Source organism: Rhipicephalus microplus, chromosome 8 (genome assembly GCF_043290135.1).
Source record: "Rhipicephalus microplus isolate Deutch F79 chromosome 8, USDA_Rmic, whole genome shotgun sequence".
Classification (NCBI taxonomy): Eukaryota; Metazoa; Arthropoda; class Arachnida; order Ixodida; family Ixodidae; genus Rhipicephalus; species Rhipicephalus microplus.
Genome location: NC_134707.1, coordinates 95,261,522 through 95,274,541, shown reverse-complemented (window position 1 = coordinate 95,274,541; position 13,020 = coordinate 95,261,522). Strand labels below are relative to the sequence as shown.

Genomic DNA, 13,020 nt, shown 5'->3' with positions numbered 1-13,020 from the left:
GGAGTCTTGCATGTGCCATGAGTTTTTTTTTCTTTTACTGTCGTCAGAATGCATAAAAACATCACCTGTATCGGCAGGGCTTTCCCAAGCCGTTCGGTGTTACCGGGTGCAGTTTAACGCGAATGTACAAGAACTGATTCCAGAGCAAATGTGACGGATGTTGTTTGTTTAAACTGCAATATAATTATGTGCGAAGTAGAATGTACAAAAACATGACTTGCCGCTTGCCTGAAATTAACGAGACATCTTCAATTTACCTGTGCGATGCAATACCAACTGAGCAACAGCAGCTGTTATAGCCCACAAAGGTTCCACCCCGGCCAGCATCACGCAATAATTCGTCCACTTGACTTTCTTGGTGTTCATATCACAAGTACTACAACTAACATCTTCCATGCCTTCCTTGGTGCTATTTTGTCTGTCGGTTCTCAATACGAGCACTTAAATTATCACATTTTTCATTCATTCATTGCAAGGGTCTGGGGATGCTATTCAGTACGACCCAAGCTTGGCGATACTCGAGATTTTCCGAGCTCTGGCGACACCCCATCTTCAACAAGCTAACAGTACGGGAAGATGAACTCCATCCCACTGCGCACGCTGCTATTCATTGGAAAGCAGCATCACGTTAGGGGTGGTCTCGCGGAACATTGCAAGCTGAACGGTCGTGCCCCCGCAATCTCCGACCACAGCGTAGCTCCCACCGACTGGTTTGCCCTCCGCGGTCTCTTGACGCCTTGAGCCTCTCGCTGAGTGGCGCCCCGTCCTTGGACTGCTTCTACCGGCTCCCAACTATCCTATATCTTTCTATTTTCCGTCGATTGCCTTCTCTATCTCTCACCTATTTTTTCTATTCTTTTTATTCCCCCCTCTACAAGGTATTTAACCGTGTCGTCATTGGGTAGGCAGAAATTAGTGCCATTTTTCTTTTTTTTTTTCAAGAATCAACATATACAGTTGGGCGGTGCCTTGAAAACGGAGGCATGTTCTTTCCTTTGTCTTTCTACTGAGTGCGGAAGTGAATAGAAATACTTCGATGCGGCCCCGCCGTGGTGGTCTAGTGGCTAAGGTACTCGGCTGCAGGTCGCGGGATCGAATCCCGGCTGCGGTGGCTGCAGTTCCGATGGGAACGGAAATGTTGTTGGCCCGCGTGCTCAGATTTGGGTGCACGCTAAAGAACCCCAGGTGGTCGAAATTTCCTGAGGCCTCCACTACGGCGTCTCTCATAACCATATGGCGGTTTTGGGACGCTAAACTCCACATATCAATCAAAGATTTCGATGCGCCTCCGCAGCAGCCATTCGGACGCATCCTGCCAGCCATTCGCAATGGGAGGCTGCGTCCGCACGGATGCTGCGGACGCGCAACTAAATTTGTTGAATAAAACTTTTAGAGCTACCTGCCGTTTAAGTTCACTTTCAAGCGTTTGATTAGTTCACTAAGCATTCGTTACAATAATCAAAACTATGGTGTCCAAAATTCTGGCCGGGCGACTTGCAATACCGTGACCGGAGCTAACCATGGAGGTCACAAGTCTTAACATCATAATCGGCCTGTACAATCTAAAGTTCTCGCGGGATCGAATCCCGGCTGTGGCGGCTGCATTTCGGATGGGGGCGGAAGATTTGTAGGCCCGCGTGCTCAGATTTCGGTGCACGTTTAAGAACCCCAGGTGGTCGAAATTTCCGAAACCTCCCACTATGTCGTCTCTCATAATCATATGGTGGTTTTGGTTTGTTAAACCCCACATATCAATGACATATAAAGTTCTTGGGAGTTCTTTGTATCATAGCGCGTTGCTTGTCTGGCACGTGGCCCCTTCGTTCCCTTCGTCATTGTGTGCTTTCTCCTCGAACAGGTGCGCCCGGCTGGTTAGTTGGCTGGTCTGGAAGTATTCGTATCTGTATAGGTTAACACAATCGATGACCAGAATAATTAGGTCAGGTCTTGCTAAGATCGTGCTAATTAAGGCACACCTTATAAGACCATCGAGAGGAAGCCGCATAAAGCCTATACTGAGCTAATTAGGACTGTTTTTACTAACGAAGCCAACTGGAAGTTTGCCAACTAAAACCAAGCTACTTATAACTTACGCATCAATATCGTGCTAATCATGATTTTGCTAATTACCTATTTGCCAATTAGTACCTTTTCACATACCTGATATATTTGTTGCCTTGTGAATTCAAACACTTTTAGATAGAAAAATTTATTGCCATTAAAAGCTCGGTAACTATGTCACAGTAGGTTGAAGCGAACGGTCTCATTGTTCACTCAAAAGTAGACCGAGAGATATTCACTTGCATAAAATAGTGTCACTGCACTGGTGATTTGTAAGCTGAGCAGAGCCGCTGATGCGTTTGCGCATGGTGTAGCATACCCAAGTCGTCCCGTATACAACATTTGCGTTTGTGAAGCCACGTCCATTGTCCTAGCCGATTTACGCAACGCTTCATTTTCGCTTTCTGCACGGTGATTCTTGCCGTGGCCGCGTGAGAGAAGCTCGCAGCAAACTCTGGCTGTCCAGGATAGCACCCAGGTTTCGCGAGACTGTATCCGTTGTGGTAGTGTACACGGAATTATTTATCAGCTGCCAAATCAAAAGGGGAAAAAATCACGTGCTTTGTGACGCCAACAGGAAGGAGTTTCAAACACCCCCTTCGTGGTTTAGTTGCGCTGACCAGTACTCACTGATTTATATGCACGTATATAACGCATAAAGCGGACGGTGGCATGACCACCACTGTACCAGAGTTTACAGAGCAACGAACGCGTTATATGATGATCACTGATTCCGTTCCTGTGACCGGCAGGTTATCTTCCATCTAGTTTAATTTGTTTAAGTCTAATCATAATTGCTACAAATGACAATTCCTATACTTTCAATGTGTTTTTGTCTTCATTTGATTATGTTGCGTCAAACGAAGAAAAAGAAGATCTGCTGGATTTCTTCGTCATAGAAATCAGTTAAAATATGAAAGCTAAACACGCCCTTAATGAAGTACTGTATTGTTTTCTGCACACTGATACTGGAAAGCTTAACAAATATCTTGGTGTTTGACACGTAATAGCACATTTAACATGTATGCATTGACGTTGACGCTTGGAAGTACATCCGCATGCCTATGATAAACGTCAATACTCAATGCCTAAGCAGACCGTAGTGGCAGCTGTAGCAGTTATCGGTGAGAGCGGAATCAGAGAAAGCGATGTGACAGCTAGAAGAGCGAAGCTGAATGTCACATCGTGGCCCACAATGGCTCGAATGGAGACAAACACAAAGCACGTCGTATCACACATGTTGACCAGCCACGTTTTTAAAGACGGTATTCTTTTTTAGGATACAGAACGCAGAAATTTAGGTACACTCTAAAATACTGTACACCCTAAAAGGTGTAAAATGGGTGTACGCATGACAAATCACTCATATGAACACCCTTTTTACGCACCATTTTAAAATTTGAGGTGTTCGTAATTAAAACACTCTCAAAACACCCTATTTAGACTCTTATATTAGGGGTGTAATGAACAAGGCTAAAAATAATTGATCGATATGTGGGTTTTAACGACCCAAAATCACCATACGATTACGAAAGACGCTGTAGTGGGGGGCGCCGGAAATTTCGACCACCTCGGTTTCTTTAACGTGCACCCAAATCTGAGCACACGTGCCTACAAGGCTACAAATGCACGACATATTCAGCCGTTTTCCTTATACTGTAAGTCTACGTTAACCATCTTGGTACAAGCAAGGCTCCCACTACTAGCTGCTTGCGAGTCTAGTAATAAATCGAAGCAGAGAGTAATGTGAGCGAAACGCAGTTTTCATCGATAAAGCACGCAAGCTACTATAAGATGGAAGATACAATAGGAGCGACGCTTGTTCAATAGAGTAAGGGCCAATTCTCCTGTACTTGTTCCTTTCATCTCTCATCTGCGTCATTTGCGTGATTAGTCAACACTCATAAAGTGCACTGATTTGCCTGAACAAGGTAATGTGGCGCACATTGGTGTAGCCATGCATAGAACACTCCCCCCTCCCCCCGTCCCCCATAAGATTGAAGCTTTTAAACCTGGAGATAAAACTTCCACCACCTGCAAAAAAACAACAACAGTACAGTTGTTTAGCCATAACCACCACGTCAGCAGGCTTCAGGTCCCTTAAGGTATGTCACCACCTTTGAAAACGCATTTTCTTTGAAACACATTTTTTAATTTTTATGTTCCAAGAATTCCCAATCATTCAAAAATATTTTGCCGAAAAAATTGTGTTTCTATCTTATTTAGTTCCGAAGTTATAGCCAATTTTTGAACTGGTGGTGAACGGTTGCGAAACCGAAACTAGTGTTGTGTGCTAACAGAAACTGATAAGTTAGCGAACATCAGCGGCAAATGTTGTACATTTTATGTTATGTATTGGTTTGATAACTATAAACTTGTTTAAAGACAACTTAGAAGTCTTTGTTTTTTCAAACGTTGCATTAAATATCCGTAAGGGGGACGCGTGAAGCTACGAGAGTTTCTGTTGTTTACTTTGCGCGCGCTTCATGCTGCTGCTGTTAATTCTGCGTAGTTTGTATTTTTTACACGAGATATCTTTAGTAGCAGTGGTACAAATATAGGCTGAACGTTTTTGTAAGCAGGTATGGCGAAGTTCAGGGTAAAACGACGGCTGAAACGAAAGTTCATTGGCAATCGACACACTATGAATGCTCCGACCGTCGGCCATGTGGACGGGGATGTATCGGCGAGTGCTGCGAAGTTTGCGAACTTGGGCGACAACTGTGAAGTGCCGATGCCAGACCCTTTACTTCAGGGTGATAGGATTATTGACATGGACATCCTTTCATCCGTTTTTGCAATGTTCGTCTGCCCGGAATGCAAGAACACCTCGCTGAGCCTGGAGGAGTGCTCCCAGCATGAAATATCCTTCTCATATGCTGTTGTGTGTGGTGCATGCGCATATGTACACTCATTTGAATCATCAAAGAAGACAGGAAGTTCTATTGAGAACAACCTGCGTCTGGTATACGCAATGCGTCAGCAAGGCAAGGGGTATTCTGGAGCTGTGACACTGGCGAAAGTCATGAACATGCCGCCGCCGCCTTGGCATTCTGCCTACCAAAAGATATCTGCAAAGCTTTGTAAAGCTGCGGAGAATGTTGCATGTAAATCAATTATGAATGCCGCTACTGAAGTGCCTTGTGCTGTGCCAAGTACTGAATGTGGTGTGTCAGGTGACGGTACGTGGCAAAGGCGAGGGCATTCCTCATTGAATGCCTGCGTGTCTTTGATATCGATTGATACTGGGAAAATTATTAATGTAGAAGGCATGTCAAGCAAATGCAGGGCATGTCATTCGAAAAGCAAGTTGAGTCCCACAAGTGCTGAATTTCTGGAGTGGAAGGCAAACCATACTCAGTGCCGGTAGTGCTGGTGCTATGGAGGCAGTAGGGCTCCACCGTATGTTTGAGCGTGCAGAAAGAAGTCGTGGTTTGAAATATGTAGACTTCTATGAAGATGGTGACTCCAAGAGACATGCGGCCATAAAGGACATATATGGGCCAAATAGTGTGCGCAAACTTGAGTGTATCAGGCACATGCAGAAGCGTGTAGGATGCCGCCTACGAAAGCTCGAAAAGACTGTTCGCGGACTTGGAGGGAAAGGAAAATTAACAGATGTTCTAATTGACAGGCTGCAGAACTATTATGGTATTGCCATCAGAACAAATGTGGGATACTTGCAGGCAATGAAGCAAGCCACATTAGCGAGCCTGTTCCATTGCAGTTCCACAGATGAAACTCCAAGGCATGGTCTGTGCCCTCTAGCCCTGAGAGTTGATGCGGTTTAAACCGACGGAACGCACTGGAAAGTGGATACCACAAGCACAAGGGAGGCCTATCTAATGAAGTTCTTAACAAAGTGAAGCCTGTGTACGCTGACCTTTGCACGGATGAGCTTTTGAAGAAGTGCCTGCACGGGAAAACCCAAAACGCTAACGAGTGCTTCAACGGTATGATTTGGCAACGGGTTTCCAAAGACGTTAACGTGAGCCTGCCCATCCTACTTTTTGGTTTATGCGATGCTGTGTGCCACTTCAATGATGGTAACAGAAGTGTATTGGCTATTTTGAAAGAAGCAGGCATCGAACCTGGCCACTACACTATCGTAGCATGCTACACTAGGGACCAGCACCGTGTAAGGAAGGCCCAGCGTCCGTCGACTGGCGAAGCAAAACAACACCGGAAGAAAAGACGGGCAGCAACAAAAACTAAAAAAGAGCTTATGGCATCTAGGGAGGGCCCTGCCTATGTGCCTGGTGGATTTTAACTGTGTAGGGCGCCATCATCCTGTTGTACAAGCATTGAAAAACTTTAAACTCGTTTTGCTCAAAACTTGATTTTTAGCACTTTTTTGTTACGCCAGCAGTTGTAACTTCATGACCAATAAATCTTTTTCAATGAAACTTTGTATGTTCGTTCCTTTATTACTGAACTGTGCAACGAATTAGGATCAATAAAAACGATTGGTAAGTTTTTATGTAAAAATGCTTTAGTTGAAGCATTGCAGGGAAAAAAACAATTTTTTGTTTTCCTTTGTATTTTTACTGTAACTTGATTCCCAATAATCAAATGGCAAAGATCCTAGTTCCTTGCACAGTACCGTGAGTTGGCTACCCTTGTGCCAAAAACTTTATAATTCCGGCGCTCCGTTCTCAAGTTATGACTGTTCGCGTAAAGGCCAAGTTTGGGCAATGTTGTGTCAATAACAAATCCAATTCTGATTTTTTTCACCCTTTTATGCATATGAACATCATTTAAAAACATCCTTTATAAGCCCATTTTAAAATAATATCGTAAAGGTCAAAGTTTAAAAAAAAATTTACAAAAAGGTGGTGACATACCTTAAAAACGAACATTGACGTCAAGTATTTTTAGCAGGCACGTTTTATTTAATTACTGTTGCGAATGTTCCTCTTCATGGGTCCTTAAGAGTGCGTCATGGAAATTAGGAAGAGGACACTGACCACAAAGGAAAATGCAGAATAAGGACATTTCGGTGACCTTGACGCAACCTTGCTGACAATGACGGGAGCCTTGTGGACTAAATTGCGAACAAAGCTCTCCTCAGAGGAGCTGAAACGCATTCTCTAGTTCTCTTTCTTTCTCTCTCTCCGTTTTTTTGTGGATCCCCTTCTTTTAATTTATGCAACTTCCTCAATAGACGTGCTTCGGTCAAAGCCTTGACTTTGTAGGTAGTGAGAAAACAACATTGATGAAATATTTTCAACCGTGGTCTTGTTCCAAGGACCGCAAGCTAAGTACAAATGTATTGCCGCAATGTGAAGAGAGAAGTAGTAATTAACAGGTTAAGAAAGTAGCAGCAGGTCAGTATATTTATTTACTGCGCGCCAGAACGTTCCTCTTCTTTCTTGTTATTGCTTGCTGTATAAAAGTGTGCAGCTGCGCGTTTGCGCTGTCGTCTTCGCCTTCGTAGCAGAACGCACGTGGCAATATGTTCTCATCAAATAGTGTGACGGCCGATGCATGCAATGTTGCAATGTCTTTATCGAAATGAAAGTGCTGATAAAATATCGCCTGCGTGACCTCGAATGGGCAGTCCCTAAACACCCATAGAGCTAAGCAAAAAGCGTCAGCTTAGCTTTTTTACCAAAATTCATTACATTAGGTCGGTGAAGGTGCGCTAAACATCGCTCCTGAATATTACAAATGCGCGTTCTGACTAGTAGCTCGTGCTGGCCGCACTGCACCGTCACAATGTTCACTGCGATTCAGATGCACAGTTAAAGAACGAGTATAACGCAACAAATCGCTGCCGCAAAAAAAAAAAAAAAAAAAAAAAAAGCAGCGCCCGCGCTATCAGCAGAGGGCCGGAGCTAGCGTCAAACCGGATCTAGCTGGTCTGAAAGCGCGCCAATGTCAGGAAGTCTCGTCGCCTAGACAACCTTGGCTCACAGCGCGGGAAAGGGGTCGGCATCGTCTTACTTGTCACTGCGTGCGCTGGCGAAAAACTCTCCCGTGTGTGTGCGTGTGGTGCGTGTGGCTTCTCGGTCGGTAGAGTTTATTAGTCGGTGTTTAGTTTGAAATCTGCCTGCGCTCTGTGCTCCACCAGTGTTTTCTCTCAGTGCTGATTATTGCGAAGGTGCACCATCCTGAAGACTGGATCTGTGGATTCATATCGTGGAGCACTCGAAGTGAAATAGTGAGTACCGCTCTCACGTTGTTCTGTTCAGTGCTTTGTTAACTGCTTGAGCAGGAGAATAACCCCTTCGAAGAATTTCGTTCGCAACTAGTTGATGACAAATCAGCATTTGTTTACTTAGCGAGAATATTTGTCCGAACTGTTTCATGGGGATGAAGGCAAAGAGTGATTATGGGCGAGTGTTTTTCTTTGTTTAGATTGTTTGGAGTACAAAGCAGAGTGAGCGTGCGCCGCTGAGGTTCAGCGAAGAAATTGAACAGATTTTTGCGGCGCCCTTTGTTGGCAGCCGTTTTTAACGGGGCCCGCTCGTGCTGCTCGTCAATTTTAGTTTACTAATTAATACATGTGTGGGGACGGCGCCTGTTAGTTCTGAGCATCAACCGTATGTAAGATGCATATGCTTGGGTATGTCGGTAGTTCATTTACTTTTTTTTTCTTATTGCACAAAAAGACCGAAAACGAAAAACAAGGGCGTGGTGTCCATGTCGTTCTTTTCGGTTCTTTTTCGTTTTGTGCGGTAACACTACCGTGATAACTCGGGTTGATGCATCGGGTGACAACACAGCATATTGCTTCGCGTTAGGTGCGCCTCGCGAAGTTTGCCTACTTGCTAATATATTCAATTTCGTTAAATTTGTCTGCACCGGTATTTTCGTTCACCCGCAACGTAGCGTGACACTGCCGACAGCCGTGTCTATGTAGCTGATCGAGCACTGAAGCTGAACTTTTGTTTGAACAGACCTTTAGTCTGTGTGTGTGGTCGAATTGTCTACTTCAACAGCGCAAACACTTGTTTGAACATAACTGCTCACGCTCGAGCACATTTATTTCAGATTATTCACATCATGTGTAACCTGCAAAATATTCTTGTTATTTAGAGATTTATTGCCATCGTCTCGCTTTGGCGTTTAACTTCGCTAAGTACTTCAGATGGCAAAGGTATTTTCGCGATGTGAAGCGTATTATTAATTTTTTTGTTGCACAAAGACACATTGTTATACATACTGCACGGTATCTAAGCATGTGTTGCAGCCAAAATTTAAGACTGGGCAGCATATCTATCTGGGAGCACTACACGCACAGCCACTGAACAGCCTACGCTGCACCGGGAAGGAGTTATACTTTCTCTTCGTGACAACAGGATTGAAACAAATGGCCCTAATTTAGCAGTATGCAATGGTCATTGAGTGAAGGTAACAGGGTCACTTTATTGGACATTTCCCAGCCAATGTTGCAGCTGTGGCAAATGTGTTTGAAAAAAAAAAATCGTGCTGAGGTAATGCACTGAAAACAGTAAGCTGCTTGAATATTTCGGAGAGAAAAAGTTTTTGGTCACGTGGTTGCCTTTTAAACTTTTGTTTGTGAAAAAAAAATATTTTACAAGTACCGCACTTTTTTATACCAATTTTTGTACATGTTAAGTAAAGGGGCTTATGTAAGGTGTTTGAAACTCAGCAATATTATTAAAAATTTTCGGCCACATACGTCTGCGAGAATTTAGCCAAAGTGTGTTATGTTTGCATTTTCTTATTGCTATACTGCACTTTGTATGAATATATGAGCTGTGACTACTTCACAGAAAGGGTAATTTTATGAAAAATTATTTTTAGACATCTTAAGCTGTTAACCTCTACGAGAAAAGATCACTCATTTCACAGAATTGTCATTTTTGTCCGTATTGAGACGCAATTTGCACCATGTGGTGGTCCAATTAAAAATCACCTTTTACCTAAATTGAAAGCAAATAAACAGTTCTTTGTATGTGACAAATTTCATCATTACAATTTCTATTTCAAGGAGTAAAATATATATTTTTTTTAATTTTCCCATCAACGGCAATGGGGAACTTCGAGGCGTCGGCTGCTGTATGACCAAATGGCGAATGGGGAACTTAGAACTTCAAAAATCATTTAGGGGCAAAGCTCTTGAGGCCGTGGGTCGTTCCCTCCTCTGTAGTCGTACTGGTATTATGTAGCCACTTGATGAGTTGCACAATTGATAGCGTTAGTGGTTTTCACAGCATACACGCGGACAAAATGATGATTCGTGGGGCGAATCGTTCGTCCGTACATTTGTGCTTTCGTCCGTTCGTCTGTGCATCCATCCGTTCAGGCTTCCGTGTGTCGGTCTGTCCGTGAGTCCGTCCGTCTTTCTTTTCGTCCATACTGGCGTCAGACTGTCTGTCCATCCGTTTGTGCGTCCGGACGGACGAACGCTACGCCCCACTCATCATCGTTCACTCCGCGGATATGCTGTGAGTTTTTTTTTTCAAAACATAAATTGCTATGACGAAATTTATTACATGAAAAGAATTGTTTGTTTGCTTTGATTTAGGTACAAAGTCTACTTTAATTCAACCACCACATGGTGCAAATTGCGTCTCATTATAGACAAAACAATTATTTTGTGAAATTTGCGATTTTATCTCGTAGGGTTTGACAGCTTGTGAGGTCTAAAGTATTTTTTCCTCCAAATATACCTTATGTGGATTAAGTATTCCCTCCTCAGATATTCATTCAAAGTGCAGTATTGATATAGAAAAATGCAGATATAACACATTTCGACTAAATTATTTGAGGAGTGTGTGGTCAAAAAATGGTAATAATATTACTGAGCTTCAAACACTTTACGCAAGCCCTTCACTTAACTTGTAGACCAAATTTGGCACGGAAGAAGAGATACTTATGAAATAAGTTTTTTCACAAACATGCAGACGAGATTCCGGGAAATTCAGGAGGCAGCCACGTGACCAATAAATTATTTGTTTGCTAAATATTCTAGCAGTTACTTTTTTAATGCAGTAAAATCGGTGCGATTTTTTTTTTCGAATACATTTGCGGTGGTCACCAAAATGGCTGGGACGTCTGATGTGGAATGACCCAATAGCCAATTCTTCTATTATATAATCGTGTCAATTTGAGCCAGTCCATGAACACTAGTATCATTCGCATTTTAATAAGTAACTGTACAGTACTTAATTACACAAGTTACCTGCACTGAATACCTTCTCAATGCGCATACCGTCATGTATGCTCAGTGGAATTGTGCTTTTGTACAATACAGATAAACTATGTATATGTTGTTGCGCGTCGTACTCTATTCCTTTTAATAAACTAATCGAATTAGTACCATGGTAGGTCTGCAGAAATACACATGCAGCTGTGTTGATGCATACTGAAGCATGAAACTTGACATTCCTTTAGATTGGTCGTTGCATGCAGCTAATCGAACATTATCAACTTGGAGCAGCACGAGTTGTCACAGAGAACAGCCTCTGCTTCGAGCTCTGTGAGTTCTCTAATTCTTTTGCCAAGATTTTTCAATAATCGACACACCTCGGAGGGACGTTCCCTTTTAGAATGGTTGATCAAAACCCCATCCAGCTACCGGGACAGGGCCGACCACATCATAGTGCGTCTGACGCAAGTTCTTACCCCGGCCCAAGCGTGGTCGACGTTGACAATTCTGATGACTCCGCCGTTGAAGATATGGCTTCGGACAGCGATTTACGTGGTCGTACCAAGGCGACGCCTGAAGAGGAAAATCAGCTGGACATCGCCGACTGGCCGGCAAGCACAGACAAAGACGAGTAGCATGCGGTCGCACACCATTTCGTATGTGCCGACATCGAAGACAGGAATCTTGAACTCTCTAAATAGGCAGAGCCTGTCGGAGTACTTTGAGCTCATCGCTCCAGCGAAAGTCGTAGAAATACGCATAAATACTCGAAAGAACATACTGTCCGTCGAGGTCACTACGAAGGCCTTTTTGGACACGCTGAAAGCAATTATTCAATTAGGAAACATTCCGGTTCGCGCATTTTCAGCGTACGACGAAGAAACGACAATAGGAGTTATATACGATGTGGATGAGGAGATAACAGACTCAAGTCTCGAGAAACTGCTGTCATCGTCGGCTCCCGTGCTAGGTTTTCTTTGCTTTGGACGCACGCGATGTGCTAAAGTAGTGTTTAAGTCGAAGACGTCACCTACACATGTAAAAGTTGGATACGTGAGGCACTCGGTACGTCCTTACGTACCAAAACCTCTGCAATATCATAAATGCATGAAATTTGGGCACGTTAGTGCAGTTTGCAAGGGTGCAGTAACCTGCAAGCATCACGGTGGCTTTCATGATGGTGATAACTGCAATGCTGTGGCCAAATGCCCAAACTGCTCAGGCGCCCACGACGCAACATCAAAGGAATGTCCCAAAATGAGGAATGAAATTAGTATCCTGAAGAGGACGGTTCGCGACCACTCCACTCACAGAGAAGCTGCAAGGGCTGTACAGCGCCGTAAACATCGTTCGCGGCACCGACGCAAACGAAGCAGCAGTGCTCATAGCTTATCGAATTCGACACACAAACCTGTGCCCTCACCACCTCCTAGCTTACTTTTGTCGGCCAGAAAGGAGGATACAGATGCTCAAATGCCAAGACAGTCCGCGCAAGTACAATGTAACCACTCATTGGCTCTCACCACGTCGGAGACTCAGTGGCCTTCACTACTGTCAAGAGCTACGGTAGCGCCAGCATCACATAGTGCCCCTACCCCCAATGAAGAAAACAAGAAGATGAACAACGCAGATGTCAAGGCTATGCTTAAAATTTTGATGGGTTCGATGCGTAAGATCCTCAGCAGCCTAAACACTCCCGCAGCGAAGGCGGCTGTGCAACTACTTGAGGTTTTGGAGCATCTTCTGATGGTTCTTCAGTAAGTGAACATGGCATTGATGTTTGAAGAACGCATGTGCCAGTCGCTTGGTGTGCAATGGAATGCTCGTGGCCTATGTGG

The 13,020-nt window shown here is 43.9% G+C and overlaps 2 protein-coding genes across 5 annotated transcripts in view; one reads left to right on the top strand and one right to left on the bottom strand.

The window, feature by feature from the left end:
- The window catches only part of LOC142769266 (uncharacterized), a 69,180-nt gene that overhangs the window by 6,093 nt on the left and 50,067 nt on the right, over positions 1-13,020 (bottom strand). The window lies entirely within an intron of this gene.
- LOC119165676 (uncharacterized) overlaps positions 7,937-13,020 on the top strand; it is a 234,397-nt gene continuing 229,313 nt past the window's right edge. Inside the window, exon 1 of one of the 2 annotated variants that reach the window (XM_075872363.1) lies at positions 7,937-8,224. The gene's annotated coding sequence lies outside the window, so the exon portion shown is untranslated. The remainder of the gene's footprint in view (positions 8,225-13,020) is intronic. The other variant, XM_075872364.1, reaches the window with a different exon arrangement.